This window comes from Pristiophorus japonicus, chromosome 9 (assembly GCF_044704955.1).
Source record: "Pristiophorus japonicus isolate sPriJap1 chromosome 9, sPriJap1.hap1, whole genome shotgun sequence".
NCBI classification, from domain to species: Eukaryota; Metazoa; Chordata; class Chondrichthyes; family Pristiophoridae; genus Pristiophorus; species Pristiophorus japonicus.
The window spans coordinates 14,371,738-14,390,837 of record NC_091985.1 but is presented as its reverse complement, the minus strand read 5'-3'; positions in this window follow the sequence as shown (position 1 = coordinate 14,390,837).

Genomic DNA, 19,100 nt, shown 5'->3' with positions numbered 1-19,100 from the left:
TTACCAATGTAGCTGAGTAGACCCAGGAACGAATGCAGCTCCATCACGTTCTGTGGCTTGGGTGCAGAACGTGATGGAGTTCAGAAGAATGAGTGGGGACCTCATAGAAACATTTAAAATTCTGATGGCTTTGGTTTTCACGTCAGCAGGTCTGATTCCATCAGCGGCGACTTTCCTTCCGAGTAATTCGACCTCTGGTGCCATGAAGACGCACTTTGAGCATTTAAGTCTGAGTCCCACTCTGTCCAAATGTAGTAGAACCTCTTCCAGGTTGTTCAGATGTTCCTTGGAGTCATGACCGGTGATCAGGATGTCATCTTGGAACTCACAGTTCTGGGAACGGACTTCAGTAGACTTTCCATATTCCTCTGGAATATTGCTGCAGCCGAGCGAATTCCAAACGTGCACCTGTGGTAAATAAACAGTCCTTTATGCGTGTTAATGCACGTAAGTCTCTTCGACATCTCGATCAACTCCTGCGTCATATAGGCCGATGTCATGTCCAGTTTTGTGAACGACTTCCCTCCGGCTAGCGTCACAAACAAGTCATCAGTCTTTGGTAACGGGTACTGATCTTGTTTCGAAACCCTGTTGATCCACAAATCCTGACTGTGCCATCACCTTTTAGCACAGGAACAATGGGGCTGGTCCATTCATTAAATTCGACTGGTGATATGATCCATTCACGCTGGAGTCTGTCCAGTTCGATTTCCACCTTCTCCCTCATCATATACGGCACTGCCCGAGCTGTATGATGGACAGGTCTTGCATCTGAGTCCATGTGGATCTGCACCTTGGCTCCCATGAAGTTGCCGATACCCTGTTCGAACAGCGAGGGGAACTTGCTCAATACTTGGGCACATGTATCTTCCTCCGCCATTATGTCGATCCAGTCGCATCTGATTTTCTCCAACCAGCTCCTGCCGAGCAGTGTTGGATCATTGCCTGGAACAATCCACAACGGTAACTCGTGAACAGTGAGACAGAATATTATCTGAATGGTGACAGATTAGGAAAAGGGGAGGTGCAACGAGACCTGGGTGTCATGGTACATCAGTCATTGAAGGTTGGCATGCAGGTACAGCAGGTGGTTAAGAAAGCAAATGGCATTTGGCCTTCATAGCGAGGGGATTTGAGTACAGGGGCAGGGAGGTGTTGCTACAGTTGTACAGGGCCTTGGTGAGGCCACACTTGGAGTATTGTGTCTCCTAACCTGAGGAATGACATTCTTGCTATTGAGGGAGTGCAGCGAAGGTTCACCAGACTGATTCCCGGGATGGCGGGACTGATATATCAAGAAAGACTGGATCAAAAGGGCTTGTATTCACTGGAGTGCAGAAGAATGAGAGGGGACCTCATAGAAACGTTTAAAATTCTGATGGGTTTAGATACTACATTTAATCCCCTCGTCTAAATCATTAATGTACAATGTAAACAGTAAAATATCCAAACAATTAGAAAAACTCAAAATGGGCAGCGGTTTTCAGGGTCAGCCGTTAGCCATCGGACAATCGGCAGGTGTGAATAACCTGGACGAGGAATTTATGCGGGTCTTCTGACAGAAGGCAAAAGAGGAGGAGGAAATGATGAGGCCTTAAAGCTCAGGATTGGCCAGGTGCTGGGTCAAGGCGCAGGGGACCCATTTGAGGTGATTATAATCAGGGATGCTCAAGAGGGCAGAATTAGAGGAGCACAGATATCTCGACAACAGCAACAAAAACATTGTGTAGTTATATAGCACCTTTAACATAGTAAAACATCCCAAGGCGCTTCACAAGAGTGTTTCGGGGGAGGGTGTAGGACTGGAGGAGATTACAGAGATAGGGAGGGGCGAAGCCATGGAGGATTTAAAAATATGGATGAGAATTTTGAAATCGAGGTGTTGCTTAACTGGAAGCCAATGTAGGTCAGCGAGCACAGGGGTGATGGGTGAGCGGGACTTGGTGCGAGTTAGGAACACGGGTTTTGGATCATCTTTAGTTTACGTAGTGTATAATGTGGGAGGCCAGCCAGGAGTGCTTTGGAATAGTCAAGTCTAGAGGCAACAAAGGCGTGGATGAAGGCTTCAGCAGTGGATGAGCTGAGGCAGGGGCGGAGACGGGCGATGTTACGGAGGTGGAAATAGGCGGTCTTAGTTATGCTGTGGATATGTGGTCGAAAGCTCATTTCAGGGTCAAATATGACACCAAGGTTGCGAACAATCTGGTTCAATATGACTGCAATGTAACCACTATTGTGATAAATGATGCACTCAAATATAAGTTAAGGAGCTATGTTACAAGACTTAGATATGACACACTATCCCTACCTGAACACTCAAAGGCCCTAAAATAAGGGATTGAAAGATCTCGGAAACATTATTTTCAGCTACAGTAACATAATAAGGCAACGCAAACAAAAATTAACATCAATGCTGGAAGCTTTTGGTGGGAAATTGGTATAAACATAGAAATATACCCGATGATCCGAATAGTATCCCATGTCCTGGTAATAATTCAACTACTGTGTATTGTCTATCTTATGTTTGACCTCGTGAGAGGAGGAAGGAAGAGGAAACAAAAAAAATTGATAACATTAACGAATCAACAACAACCCCAAGTCCAACAACAGCAGTCATTGCTTTAAGTGTCGCAGTTGAAGTCAAAAGAGACACTTGAGGGAGGACTGTAGCAAAATGTCTTTTCCTGATTCAGATTGGCTGTAAATACGCTTGACCAAATTTTAATGGACCAATATGCCTTAAGAGACTGAAAGCTGTGTTCATGGGTAAACCTCTTTAAACTTGCTGAACTAAAACATTCTGAGAATAACCTTGTTACCAGATAATCCGATCAGACTGAGTGAGGCCACAGTGCTCAATCAAGACATCTGTAGCTGAAAGGAGGCCTGCAAGACAGGACACAAGTCAACGACCTTTGCACAATGCATATTGTGTTGCTGATCACCTCTGCCAACTTTGCTACCTTCTCAGTCATTTTTTTAAGTGACCTCAAGTCTGATAAGAACATACAAATGTAAGAATATAAGAAATAGGAGCAGGAGTAGGCCATTTGGCCCCTCGAGCCTGCTCCACTATTCAATAAGATCATGGATGATCCGATCTTGGCCTCAACTCCACTTCCCTGCCCGCTCCCCATAATCCTTGACTCCTGTATCATTCAAAACTCTGTCTATCTCAACCTTAAATATAGTCAATGGCCCAGCCTCCACAGCTCTCTGGGGTAGAGAATTCCAAAGATTCACGACCCTCTGAGAGAAAAAAATTCCTCCTTATTTCCATTTTAAATGGGCGACCCCTTATTCTGAATCTATCCCCCTAGTTCTAGATTCTCCCACGAGGGGAAACATCCTCTCTGCATCTACCTTGTCAAGCCCCCTTAGAATCTTATACATTTCAATAAGATCACCTCTCATTCTTCAATGAGTACAGGTCCAACCTGCTCAACTTTTCTTTATAAGACAAACTCTTCATCTCAGGAATCAACCTCGTGAACCTTCTCTGAACTGCCTCCAATGCAAGTATATCCTTCCTTAAATAAGGAGACCAAAACTGTACAGTTGTAGCAGGACTTTCCTATTTTTATACTCTATCCCCCTTGTAATAAAGGCCAACATTCCATTTGCTATTGCTAATTACTTGCTGTACCTGCATTCTAATGTTTTGTGTTTCATCTACAAGGACCCCCAGATCCCTCTGTACCTCAGCATTTTGTAATCTCTCCCCATTTAAATAATAATTTGCTTTTTTATTTATCTTACCAAAGTGGATACCTCACATTTTCCCACATTATACTCCTTCTGCCAAATTTTTGCCCACTCACTTAGCCTATCTATATCCCTTTGCAGATTCTTTGCATCCTTCACACAACTTGCTTTCCCACCTATCTTTGTACTATCAGCAAATTTGGCTACATTACACTCGGTCCCTTCATCCAAGTCATTAATATAGATTGTAAATAGTTGAGGCCCCAGCACTGATCCCTGTGGCACCCCCACTAGTTACAGTTTGCCAACCGGAAAATGATCCATTTATCCCCACTCTCTGTTTTCTGTTAGTTAGCCAATCCTCTATCCATGCTAATATATTACCCCCACCCTGTGAGCTCTTACCTTGTGCAGTAACCTTTTATGTAGCAACTTATCGGATGCCTTCAGGAATCCAAATATGCCATGTCCACTGATTCCCCCTTATTCATCCTCCTCATTACATCCTCAAAAAACTCCAGAAAATTTGTCAAACATGTTTTCTCTTTCATAAAACCATGCTGACTCTGCTTGACTATATTATGAATTTCTAAATGTCCTGATGTTACTTCCCTAGTAATGGACTCCAGCATTTTCCCAATGACAGATGTTAGGCTAACTGGTCTATAGTTGCCTGCTTTCTGTCTCCCTCCTTTTTTAAATAGGGGCGTTACATTTGCGGTTTTCCAATCTGCTGGGACCTCTGCATCCACTATCTCTGCATCCATTTCTTTAAAGCCCAGGATGTAAGCCATCAGGTCCAGGGGACTTGTCCACCATTAGTTTGCCTAGTACTTTTTCTCTAGTGATAGTGAATGTTTTAAGCTCCCCTCTCCCTATAGCCCCTTGAGTGTAAGGAGATAAAGCCGTTAACAGCTGACAATAGCAGTGGACTCAGGACACAATATAAGAATGCCAATTCAATCAACCCCTCTCACATACCGGAGAAAGGAGGGAACACCCCTTTTGCAGAACCCAGAGTGATTTAATGAGAATAAAAGACAAGATCCAAAAAGATATCATCACTGCAGTTGGAGGGAGGTGGTTTGGCCAGTCATCTCACCTGCGAGAATAGAGCTGCGGTCGGAAGAGGAGTGTGACTTGGTCGGTCGGCCCAAAGAACCTACATTCAACACGAATTGACCATCCGTGGGTGATCGTACGTATATCCTATCCGCAACATTTGTTAGTGGTGAGGCGCATTATATTGCAATAGGTTTCGTTTTGACATTGTATTGTAACCTTTGTTCTTTGACGTCTCATTAAGTCGTGTTTGTGTCAATGGCTCACTTATAATTCTCGAATCAGAATCGTAAACCTGTGACATCCCGAAAGGAAACGCCTTTGAGAGGGTGGAGAGGAGATTTATTAGAATGGTACCGGGGATGAGGGACTTCAGTTATGTAGAGAAGCTGGGTTTGTTCTCCTTAAAAAAAATAAACAAATTATCTGGTCATTATCACATTGCTGTTTGTGGGGTGCACAAAAAATATTACACTCCGAAAGTACTTCATTGGCTGTAAAGCACTTTGAGATGTCCGGTGGTCGTGAAAGGTGCTGTATAAATGCAAGACTTTTTTTCTTTGTTAGAGCAGAGAAGGTTAATTGGCGATTTGATAGAGGTGTTCAAAATCAGGAACGGCTTTGATAGAGTAAATAAGAAGAAACTGTTCCTAGTGGCAGAAGGGTCAATAACGAGAGAAGACAGATCTAAGGTGATTGACAAAAGAACCAGAAACAACAAGATAAAAACACAGTGAGTTGTTATGATCTGGAACACACTGCCTGAAATGACAGTGGAGGCAGATTCAATAGTAACTTTCAAAAGAGAATTGAATAAATACTTGAAGGGAAAGATAAAAAGCAGAGCCATGGGGAAGGAGTGGTGGAGTGGAACGGATTGGATAACTCTACCAAAAATCTGGCACAGGCACGATGGGCCGAATGGCCTCCTTCTGCGCTGTGATTCTATGAATGTGGGACCTGAATTAAAATGAGTCAGTGAGGAATTTGGAGCAGGCATAGTAAACAGATGAAAAGAAGGACGAGGGAAAATAAAACGATCAAGACTTTCCCAATCCAAACAATAGAGCAATCCAGAGTGTCATTGACCCAGCCAAGCAATTCCTGGGAAAGGCAAAAAGCTGAAGTGAAAATATCAGCGGCGAGTTCAAGGGAAAGTCTGGGGACATTCCTCTACCATTCCTTAAACAATCAAGCAAGACTGCAAAAATAGAATTTGGTGGCTCACATTTCCTATTAATCCCAGCTAACTAGCAGCTTACCCTTCATAAATGGAAGGGGCCTCCTCAGGGCTGGTCAAGTTTCCTTTTAACAGACTGTAGAGAATCTTTATCCCTTCCATGTTTCTCCAAAGAAAATAAGCCCTGATTCTTTGAGACTATTCTCATCAGCAAATGCCCTAAAGCCAGCTATTATCCTGGTTGCCCTCCACGGCACCGTCTTGCGAGAACATGATATCTTACACCGTGTGCAGCAGCCAAAACTTGGGGTCAATTCCTAAGTGCAGATGTACCAGAGCCTTATGCAGCCTCTTTGTTTTGTATTTGATGGTGCTAGCAATACTACTTATTTGCTTTCCCTTGCAATGCGTGCAAACCCTAAATGAGTGATCGGCTCTGACCGCCCCCACTCCCTCCCTCTCCCCAGCTCTCTTCCATGATCCGTTGCCTTTAACAGGCACCCCTGGATAAACACGGCTGGGGATCTTCAAGCCCAAATACCTGACACTACATTGTCGACATCAAAGAACAGCTATCGCACGAAGGCCTAACTGGCCTAAATTAGCCTCCGATCAGTTGATTTGGTTTCAATTGAATTGCTACCATCTGTGAGCAATTTTACTTCATCAGCAGATTTAAGAATGATTCCATCAATGCCGTCATCTGGATCATTGATGGACAGCGACAGTTCCTCGTGGCTCTTCACTCGTGACCAGGGCCTATTAGGATCCATTCCTATTAATAACAACTGTCTGTTTATGAGATTTATGAGCTCCGTGTGCAATGTAATGACGACCCTATATTCCCAGAATATTTAATTTTTGCCAATAGCCCAAATAAAGAAAAAGGAAGACTTGCTGACATTTTTCATGACCTCAGGTTGCCCCAAAGCACTTTGAAATACTTTGTGAAGTGTAGTCACGGTTGTAATTTAGGAAATCTGGCAGCCAATTTGTGCACAGCAAGGTCCCACAAACAGCGATGTGATAATTGTTATGTCTTCAGATGTTCTAAATGTTCTAATAATGACTCCACGAGACAGTGTGTTGTGCTTGAACTGTAGTGACTTTAGTCCATTTAATGTAACTCCAGAGTGAGGATCACACCTGGTGGCCTGCCTTCTATACTACCCTGGCACACCTGTACAGGTAACCTACAAGTCTCCCACTGCAGCGTCCTCTGGTGGCACACCTTGTAATAGTACAAGCAGTAACCACGTAGGACACATGACATCACTCTCCCCCAAGTCGTTCGTGCAAATCGCTTTTGCAGTGACTGAGCTCTGGGCTTAGCTCTATCTGGCTGACCCTTAGAGGGTCGTTTCCATCTTGGGTGAGTAGGTGGTGTTTCGTTGGCAGTAGAGTTGCCGGTAGTTTCTGCTTGTGCGTCCATGACCGCTCCATTCTCTCCCACCACGCACCCCCCCACACACACATACAGATTGTGCCGTTGGCTCATTACATTCATATACATTCAAGTCCAAAAAAAATTGCATTTACAGTACTGCATTCATGGTACCGTGGTGAGGTGAGTACATTTGAATGGTGAGGTACGTATTGGAGTATACTTGGAGTTAGTGCTGGGGTCAGCACCGGTGCCTGAGGACAAACTAGTGCCAGAACTGCTGGATGGTGTCCAGGTAGTCTGGTGGCGGCGCGGTGCCCAGTGCTGGCAATGGGAACCCGGTTGGCTCAAGTTGCCTGCTCTCGGGGCTTTTGCTGTTGCTCCTAGCATTGGGCAGGTTCACAGATGCCTGTGACCTCCCTGTCCTTTCCTTGCGCCCCGGGTCGCTCCTGCTCCCTGAGGAGCAGTCGTCTAGCAGTGCACAGGGAACTGCTGACTCGCTTGCCTGGGCATTATTTGATTTGGGATCCTGGCTGGTCCCAGTCCCATTTGGGAGAACCGTTGCCGGTGATCCTTCGTTCCTGGGTGTAGCCTTGGTGGCGATAGGGTCTGGGGGCTGCACCTTAGCGCAGTTTGCTCTTTCAGGCTCGTGGCGGTTGGTGCCATCAGGTGCCTGGGAGGTGGAGCCGATCGGGGGCAGGGTATTGATACCGGTACCGTTGCCCTCCTGAGATCGCTTTCTCTGCAGCTTGTATATATTAGCTGCTTGTGGCCACACTCCGTGGTGCATCACTCTGGTCCCAGGGACACAGGCTACAGCATTGGGTGGCTCGCTGAACCTGTGTGCTCCCGATGGGTGTTTGCCCGCTGCATTGACTGTATGCAGTTGAAATCCTACATTGCACAACGTTTCATTACTTATTGTAAATAAAGTGTAACTCCGATCGTAATCGCATGACTTTTCCTTGCTTATTGCATGTACACAACTCAAATCATCAATTACACATTTTACATCTTACTCACAGTTGCTATTACATTGATTGAGATTGTAGACATAGAAACATAGAACATAGGTGCAGGAGTAGGCCATTCGGACCTTCGAACCTGCACTACCTTTCAATGAGTTCATGGCTAAATATGCAACTTCAGTACCCCATTCCTGCTTTCTCGCCATACCCCTAGATCCCCCTACTAGTAAGGACTACATCTAACTCCTTTTTGAATATATTTAGTGAATTGGCCTCAACAACTTTCTGTGGTAGAGAATTCCACAGGTTCACCACTCTCTGGGTGAAGAAGTTTCTCCTCATCTCGCTCCTAAATGGCTTACCCCTTATCCTTAGACTGTGACCCATGGTTCTGGACTTCCCCAACATTGGTAACATTCTTCCTGCATCTAACCTGTCTAAACCCGTCAGAATTTTAAACGTTTCTATGAGATCCCCTCTCATTCTTCTGAACTCCAGTGAATACAAGCCCAGTTGATCCAGTCTTTCTTGATATGTCAGTCCCGCCATCCCGGGAATCAGTCTGGTGAACCTTCGCTGCACTCCCTCAATAGCAAGAATGTCCTTTCTCAAGTTAGGAGACCAAAACTGTACACAATACTCCAGGTGTGGCCTCACCAAGGCCCTGCACAACTGTAGTAACACCTCCCTGCCCTGTACTCAAATCCCCTCGCAATGAAGGCCAACATGCCATTTGCTTTCTTGACCGCCTGCTGTACCTCCATGCCAACCTTCAATGACTGATGTATCATGACACCCAGGTCTCGTTGCACCTCCCCTTTTCCTAATCTGTCACCATTCAGATAATAGTCTGTCTCTCTGTTTTTACCACCAAAGTGGATAACCTCACATTTATCCACATTATACTTCATCTGCCATGCATTTGCCCACTCACCTAACCTATCCAAGTCACTCTGCAGCCTCATAGCATCCTCCTCACAGAATGTGGAACAGTCCCTTTAAGTGTGGTGAGTTGTGGGCCTCCTTTAAGAGAGCCTTGCTATCTTTACCCCAATCCTCTTCTCCATTTGGTGCCACGTGTTGCTCCACCAGCGCTGCACCTCGTGGTCCAGCCGCCGCCATCTTTTTCTTCAGCGCCTCACCTCTGGTTTGGGCGCCATCTTTCTTCCATCCACGATGTCAACTATTATGATCCTCTTCTCCCCGGGTTCTGCCACCGAAACTGCGAAGTCGCCTCTGGGTCCGATTTCTTTCCTCTGGAGTCCTGCCACTGGAGCCTGGAAGGTGCCTTTGGGTCGTGTCAGCTGGATCATCTCCACATAGTCGTGCTGAGCGGTCTGTGCCTCGGGTGCTGTGCTGGCCTGCTCTCTCGTGTCGGATCCAACCTCAGGTGGGGTTTGCTTTGCCTCTAAGCATGGGGGACATCGATCGCTGGAGGGATGAAATTTTCCCAACTCCAATGGATCTTCTCCATCCACCTTCTTCTGAGTAGCGTTGGTCCATCACCTGCAACAATCCACAGAGGAAACTTGTGCACCGCGCCGTCATGGAGTAACTTTACATCCACACTACCAACGACTGGGATAAGTTCATTGGTGTAGGTGCGCAGTTTTGCCTGAACCGGGACCAACTTGGGTGGTTCCATAGTCTCTCAAAGGCTTCTTGATTCATTACTGACTGGCTCACCCCCGTGTTCACTTCCAAGAAGACTGGAATGCCATTTATCTCGACTTCCATCCTCAACGGAGAACATTCGATGGTGCAGGCAAACATGCTATATACCTCATCGTGAGGCTGAGCTGCCTCTTTGCCTATCGCTTCATAATCTACGCTGGATTCATGACTATCTGCAGACGCTTCATCATCACAGTGAGTCATATTTCTTTTACACATTCGCTGGAGGTGGCCCTTTGTGCTGCAGACTTTACACACATAGTCTTTAAAATGGTACTGGTGAGCCCTGTGATTCCCTCCGCAACGCCAGCATGGTGCTACTCGATTAGCCCCCCTCGGCGGACTCTGAGTTAAGGGATTCAGGGGCCTGATCTCTCTCCCCTGAGAAGATTCATGTTCTACAGCCCAGCCTCTAAAAGGCACGATTCTATGCAGAGTACTTGCTGGGTTTGAGTCCTGAGGATGAGTCATCTGCCTAGAGCCGCAGGTCGAGGTCATGAATGCTTGGCTCACGGAGATGGCCTTCTGCAGTGTGACTGTGGTATCCACAGATAGTAGCTTATGAAGAAGGCCCTCATGGCCGATTCCAATGACAAAGATATCCTGCAGCACTTCGGTGAGGTGGTCGCCAAAATCACACGGTGCCTCCAGCCTCCTGAGGTCAGCAACATATTTCGTGATCTCCTGGCCTTCGGGCCGTCGGTGTATATAAAACCGGTGTCTGGCTGTGAGGATGCTCTCTTTGGGCTTGGATCAGCGTTACAAGCTCCTTGTACATCTTGGTCGTTGTCTTCGCTGGTGCCAGCAAGTCCTTGACGAGGCCATAGACAGTGGGCCCACAACTGGTTAGCAGAATAGCTCTGCGCTTATCAGCCAGTGTGGCCGGATTGTCACCTGCCAGGTCGTTTGCTGTGAAGAAATGATCGAGCCTCTCCACAAAGGCTTCCCAATCATCACCATCGGCGAACTGCAGCAATGTACCAAAGTTAACCATTTTCACGTGAAGGTCCGTAATCTCGTCGCCAATTGTTATGCCTTCAGATGCTCTAATAATGACTCCACGAGACAATGTGTTGTGCTTGAACTGTAGACCTTAGTCCATTTAATGTAACTCCAGAGTGAGGATCACATCTGGTGGCCTGCCTTTTATACTAGGCCTGGCACACCTGTACAGGTAACCTACAAGTCTTCCACTGCAGTGCCCTCTGGTGGCACACCTTGTAATAATACAAGCAGTAACCATGTAGGATACATGACAATAATGACCAGGCAATCTGTTTTTGTTATGATGGTTGAGGGATAAATATCGGCCAGGCCACCGGGGCTAACTCTCCTGCTCTTCTTCAAAATAGTGACCCTGGGTTTTCTGCGTACACCCAAAGTGGCAGACGGGTCCTCAATTTGATGTCTCATCCAAAAGACGGCATCTCCGACAGTGCAGTACTGCAGTACTCAAGTGTCGGCCTGGATTATGTGTTGAGATTCCTGGAGCGGGGCTCGACCCCACAAGCAGTGAATCAGAGGTGAGAGTGTTACCCACTGAGCCACGGCTCACAGTGTACAACATCAGGAACTGGCATCTTCCACCATTCCTGTAACCACCTTAAGTAACTCAGTCAGGTTAGTTTCCTAAAGCCATACCAGGAATCCCGAATAATTGCCAGAGCCTCCAAGTGATCATAAATCTCATCCTGTAGAATGCTTTCAAACAGGTTTGCTGCAACTCACAGATGTATAGTTACCAGGATCTTAAATAATGAGACCACACAAGACTTTGTTGCATTTCAAAAGTACTTGGATATACAGGGCTAAGGACCAAGACCTGGGAAGTGGGAATAGGCCTGCACGGGCACAATGGGCCGAATAGCCTCCATCTGTGCTGTAAATTTCTATCATTCGATTTCTAAGACTTCCTGCAAACCAAAGGAACTAATCCAGATCTCAATCAACTGCCGAATATATGGCATTGTGATCATCGCTAAAAGTTGCGACACAGGTTAGCAAGGCCATAAAAAAGGCAAACCAAGCACTAGGGTTTATTTCTAGAGCGATAGAATTGAAAAGTTAATGAAGTTATGCTAAACCTGTATCGAACCTTGGTTAAACCGCACTTAGAGTACTGCGTACAGTTCTGGTCACCATTTTATAAAAAGGATATCGAGGCACTGGAGAGGGTGCAATGAAGATTTACAAGGATGATACCAGAAACGTGAGGCCATACATATCAGGAAAGGTTGAACTGTGAAGTGACTGGAGCCATGACTGAATAATTATATCACCAGTTGCTGGAGGCACAGTGATTCTGCAATTCTTTGAAGGTGCGGAAGACTGGATATGAAATTAGCTGATCTCTCGTCAGGGAAGTGGAGTCAAGGCCAAGATCAGATCAGCCATGATCTTATTGAATGGCGGAACAGGCTCGAGGGGCTAAATGGCCTATTCCTGCTCCTATTTCTTATGTTCTTATGTAACAGGCTGGGTCTCTTTTCTCTTGAAAAAAGGCTGAGGGATGACCTAATAGAGGTCTTTAAAATTATGAAAGGTTTTGATACAATGGATACAGAGAGAATGTTCCTACTTGTGGGGAAGAGCATAACTAGAGGCCATCAATATAAAATAGTTAGCAAGAAATCCAAAAGGAAGAAACGTCTTTACCCAAAGAGTAGTGAGAATGTGGAACTCGCTACCACAGGGAGTGATTGAAGCGAATAGTATAGATGCATTTAAGGGGAGGCTAGACAAGCATATGAGGGAAAAGGGAATAGAGGGTTATGCTGAAAGATTTAGATGAGGAAAGACAGGAGGAGGCTCGAGTGGAGCATAAACGCCGGCATGGACTGGTTGGGCCGAATGGCCTGTTTCTGTGTCGTATATCCTATGTACATCGTGAATATAGCATAGACGGCTATTGGGAAAAATGATATAAATGATGGCAATATAAGGCAGTCATGACATTGTACACAGAGCTCATAAACAGAGGGTTGTTATTAAAAGGATTACCTCATAACGGGCCCTGGAACAGCAACCTTGCCAAGCCTGAGCGAGTTCTTCCCCGTAATTGGAACAGATCCTACATGTGCGTCAGGCTAATGATCTTGATCTTCAATGTTGCCAATTTATCCAGCGATGAGGCAACAATGCCGAGAATGGACGTTCCTAAATTTCAAAGCCCATGAAATTCAAATAGGAAAAACCGGCATTGAAAAATAGGCCCAGAATTTCATCGTTATCTTCAGCAGTTACACCATTATTACAATGAGAACTTATATTTATATCGCGCCTTTAACTTAGTAAAACGCCCCAAGACATTATCAGGCAAAATTTGACCGAGCCACCGAAGGAGATGTTCGGACCAAAAGCTTGGTCAAAGAGGTAGGGGCTGAAATTCGGCACTGAGACGGTGATGTCGCCGAGGCGCTAGCTTTCGCACCGGGCGGTGTGTACCGCCTCAAAGTGGGATATTCAGCTATATCGCCCCAAGAGGAGAGTGGAGTGCGAAGAGAAACGTTCCACACTCGAAGGCCGCTAACGAAGCGATAGCACAGGAGGACTGCTCAATTTTGTGGCATTCGGATGCTAGCATCTTAGCGCCTGAAGATAAAAAGAAAAATCTTGGTGAAAAGTTCAACGACCTGCACCCACACTTCCCCACTACTGCAACTCCCAAAGCAAGTGTTCGATTCGGAACTCCTACACGGCAAGCGAGCCAATGGTGGGCAGAGGAAACGTTACAAGGACACCATCAAAGCCTCCCTGATAAAGTGCAACATCCCCACCGACACCTGGGAGTCCCTGGTCAAAGGCCGCCCTAAGTGGAGGAAGTGGATCCGGGGGAGCGCTGAGCGCCTCGAGTCTCGTCGCCGAGAGCATGCAGAAAGCAAGCGCAGGCAGCGGAAGGAGCGTGCGGCAAACCAGACTCCCCACCCACCCTTTCCTTCAACCACTGTCTGTCCCACCGGTGACAGAGACTGTTCAGCCACCTGAGAGCTCACTTTTAGAGTGGCAGCAAGTCTTCCTCCATTTCGAGGGACTGCCTATGCTGATGACTGCTACAAATAAATAGAAGTTTAAAAACTGAAATTTCGGCGCTTACCTCGCTCTCCGGACGATATCGCCCCGGGATCGTCGCTGGTCCGGCCGCTTGCCCCCGCCAGGTGCTACGGCAGGCGACAGACTGAATTTAGCAAACGCTACGGGAGCATTGCGCACTCGGTGACATCACCCAGTGGGCGGGGCTAGCAAGTGCAGTGCAAACTGTCAGCACCACCGCTAAACCTTTCCTGAAGGTCGCAGCAGGAGCTGTAGGTGTTTGACGGCCCCTTAGCGCCTCTCTCTGGCACTAACAGGGTGGCGCTAGACTGCTGAATTCTACCCCATAGTTTTTAAGGAGCATCTTCAAACAGGTGAGCGAGGCGGAGAGGTTGAAGGGAGCAAAATCCAGAGCCTCGGGCCGAGGTGGCTGGAGGCATGGCGTCCGATGGTGGTATTATCCCATTATAGTGCTTAAAAAGATGGAGGAAATCCGCATTTAGTGCAGCACGCCTCCCATTCAGCATTAATGCACGGTTTTTCCTCAATCTTTGGGCAGCTTTGATGATCCATCCACCCAAACTCTGAGGGTCACGTTTGCACAGTGCAGTAATGCCGAGGGTCGCATTTGTGTAGGAGAGAAGCACTGAGGGTCCTACTTGCTCAGGGGCAACACTCCCCAGAAGGCACTATGCCTGGGTAATCGCCTACGTGTAAAACCGAGGGAACTCTTACCCCCCCGCCCCTCCCATCTGTTATGTCTTTAGATACTCTGATAATGACTCCACGAGGCAATGTATTGCACTTGAACTGCAGTGATCTTAGTCCATTTAATATAACTCCAGAGTGAGGATCACACATGGTGGCCTGCCTTTTAATCTAGGCTTGGCACACCTGTACCGGTAACCTACAAGTCTCCCACTGCAGTGCCCTCTGGTGACACACCTTAGTGACCATACAACTGGTGTACAAGTGTCCCATAGTAGTGCCCTCTGGTGGCACATCATATGTAATAGTACAAGCAGTAAACATGCCTGGATACATGACACCATCCACACCTCTAAAAAACCTTAGCAAAACTGAGGTCAGTGTGTGTGGGGGGGTGGGGGGAGGGGGACTGGAGGTGGGAGAGTGGCCAAAGTGGCTGAAGTCATACTTTACACATGGGGAAATGGTTGTGATAGTCAGAACGCAAACATTGTAGCCCAAGAGCATTGCTGCAGGAGTTCCTCAGGGCACTATTTATGGGACACAAACATTATCAACTGCTTCATCAATGACCTTCTGTCCATTGTTAGGTCAGGAGTGGGTTTGAACTTTACAGTATTCAGTCTCTTTCACATCATCATCATCATAGACAGTCCCTCGGAATCGAGGAAGACTTGCTTCCACTCTTGAAGTGAGTTCTTTGTGGTTGAACGGTCCAATATGAGAGCCACAGACTCTGTCACAGCTGGGACAGATCGTGTTGAGGGAAGGTTTGCAGATAGTTATTGATAATGAAGCAGCTTATGCCAGCCTACTTCAGGACTTGGACATCTAGACTTGGACTGACAAATGGCAGAGTAACATTCATACCACATAAGTGCCAGGCAATGGCTATCTCCAACATGAAAAAACCCAAACCGTTTCCCCATGTCTTCAATGGCAGCACTGTTGTCAAGTCCCCCACCATCAATGTCTTAGGGGTCATCATTGACCCAACGCTGAACAGAACCTCTTATATCAATCTCATGCCAACAAGAGCGAGGTACCAGGTGGGTACGCTGGGTGACACATGAGATGGTGAACTTATTGTAAACACAGCATTCACATTTGGCCTGACAAAGAACCGGTTAGCCAGCACCTGCACAAGACTTGGTGGGCACGTGTTGAGTTTGGATCGTCTCAACTTATGTTCCTCATTGGAACAGGCCCACAATATGAAACTATCTCTTTTAGTGGACAATCTCAGTCAGAGGTCAGTGCTGGCTGTTGTAGGTATTAGGCACCCTAGGGCAACGGCACCTGTAGGATAAGGTTAGAATTAAATGTGTAACTTGTACCATAAAATGGCTACCAGTGAAGCCTCAAGGGATTTATGTTAGCTGAAATAGACTGCATTCCTGGAGATTGATACTTGTTGTTTCCCACACACAGGACCAGCAAGCAAGCTCTGTAGGTGTCTCTAATCAGCTAGGCCTAGGACCAAATGTTCTAGTAACAATACGGCTCTGTAGCAGGATGGGGATAAGGAGGCTACCCAATGCCAGCATCCAAGGACAGTAAGATAAGAGAGGCCCAGGCCATGTTACAAGACACATGAGTCATCCCTAGCAACACACCCCTTAGCAACACATCTCTTGGCAACACAAGAGCCACTTTACGTTTAGAGACTAACGATATCTATTGGTCTAATGTAACTGTAGTAAACTGTTGTATGTAACTGTAGTAAACTGTTGTAAAACATATAAAGATCCATGAAACCCTTTGTTCTGCGGAGAGAAGCCTGGACTCAGTCTTGTGATTTCCTCCCCGCTGGCGTAAATAAAGGCCGCACTGCGTTGGAACCGACTCTGAGTGTTGAGTGATTCTTCTGACAAACACTAACACTAACAGTGGCATCACGAACAGGATTTCAGGGTCGCTGGATGCCCTTGGAAAAACCCGGGTGAGTATAAAAAACGATTTTTAATTATAAAGGGTGCGGAAGGTGGATGCTGGTTGATCGACATGAGGGGACGGTCCAATATCTCAAACACCTAGCCTGAGCCTGAATTAAGAGGACTTTAGTCCCACATGACGGCCAGGAATTAAGTAGGTTCCGGGAACACACTTGGACCATGGGAACGTGATACTGAAAGACATCTTCCGGACCCAGTAGTGTAATTTGAGATATACCCCGGGGTAGAACCAAGCGGTGTACAGCGGCTAATGGAATCCAAACCTGTGAACAGGTTCGGACCAACGGGCAGAGCGGTGGTAGGTAGTCGTTAAGGTTTACGTAAGCACTGCTTGAATTGCTTAAACGCATTTTAAGAATTGTATAAGTCTGTGTATCAGCAGAACTTGTGACCTGACAGTAGCTAGGAGACAGTCTACTACAAGTAACGCTAGGCAGAAAGCGGACCTCTGAGAGTAGATACCTACGGATCTAGTCCTACCCAGGAATGGCCATGAATGCAAGTAAACTCGGTGGGAATCAGAAGGGTCCATTACCCGCCATCTGGCGGAAAAGCAAAAGAAACTAATCGAGAAAATGATTAGAGCAGGGTGGGATACACAGGACCTGCCAGCAGCCCAACGGGAATGGTGGGAGACGGAACAGAAAGTCAAAAAGAAAAAAAAAAGGCTGTGGTCTTGATACTGCGAGCCCATGTAAATTAACATAGGAAGTTAATCAATAAAATAAACTGACGGTGATTGTCTTAAGTGAAGTATGGAAGAGGAATAGAGCCGGCCAAAGAAAAAAAAAGAAGATTGATAGGAAAGAAGAGACTTTTGTGAACGTCTGTTTTAAATGAGAAGTCCCTGTGTGATTTTGTGACTGCAGAATGAATTTTTATGTTGTCATGTTTCTGAAAGCCTGGTTGGAAGAGGAATGCAAGTGTCTGTTTATTTTAGCTAACCCTTTGTAGCGTTGTCCTGTATGTGGGAAGTTTTAAGACATTTTAAGTTAGAAACGCAGGTGTGGATTTATTCGGATGATTTGGATGATAAGTTACGGAGCTAGGAAATGTACAAAGGATAGGTTTGTTGAACAAAAGATAAAAAATACATGGTCCCGGTGGTTAAAAAAAGAATTTACTTGTCGAAAGAAAACATGCAATGACTGATTGGGTTGAATGACATAAATTTAGTCTCGGAATGAGATAAAGAATGCTTTTTAAAAAAAAAAGAGCTTCGAGCAAAAAAAAAGGTTTTAAATAAAGATTGAAATTACAAAGTTTGAATTGGGATTTTGAGATATTCAGAGAAGGCACAGAAAATACTGAGGTGGATTCAAAAAAGAAAAAGATTAAATTAAATCTGATCAGGTCAAAGTCCTGGGCGAGTGGCGAGCTATCTGCGAAGGTGTAAAAGGGACTTTTGGAAAATGTTAAAAACAGCAAGCTTTAGTAACGACTTTGAAACTGGAGCATTTTGAGATAACGAAAAGCAGCCCTCAAACCCTCAAAGCTGGACTCCATTCCAGTTATGAAAAAAAAAGAAAAAGATAAAGACGCCACTTTGAAAGTAAACAAAATGTGTTTGTGATGGAAAAAGACATAACTTACTAAATACTAGTTGATGTTTGCTATGAAAAAGATATTGGTTTAATTAGAAAAAGAAAAACATTTGGAAGAGGTAAAAAAACACTCAACATTGATAATGATTTTAAATTATGAGAAAGTTTCAATGCAGTTTGAAAAGATTTCCAAAATGGACAGTGTTTATCAAGAAAAGTCCCAAACAGTCTAAACAAGCAGGAGGGTTTTGAAGATCTAAGCTATGCGAACTCAGCACAGAGAAAAACAAACTGGGAATTAGAGAATCTTACTGAATTCTTAAATTCTTATAGAAAATGGAACTGGCACAGAAGTTTAGATTTTGTGCTGAGAGAGAAATTAAAAAAAAAACAAAATTGAATTTCAGTAAACAAAATTGCTATTAAAAATGTGCGGTCTCGTTTTATATCAATTAAAAAAAAAATTCTTTGGCAAGTACTTGAATTAGAAGTTAAGAAAACATTGGAGTTTACTCTAAAATGCCGTCTTTCCTGATGAGAAGATTTTTATTATTTATGCTGTTTAACGGATTCCTAATTTCTAAGTAAGTTTTGAAGGCACAAAGACTTTTTTTTTCAGATGATTTCGTGAAGTCACGTAATGACATCAGGTCTTCTTACAAACCTGGAAAGGAGTTAACCCTTTCCATTGACAGCCGTTTAAGATACTGAACATTATTAGTTTGGATTTCTTAATAGAAAAAAAAAAGACTCACCTAACAGAGGAAACATGAAATAAAAACAGAACTAGCTTATGTAATAATACTTGCCTGATACAATAAAGAAATAGATACTCAATAAAACAAATAAACAGGCTGGAAGAGATAACGGGACTAGACGGATAGTGCAGTG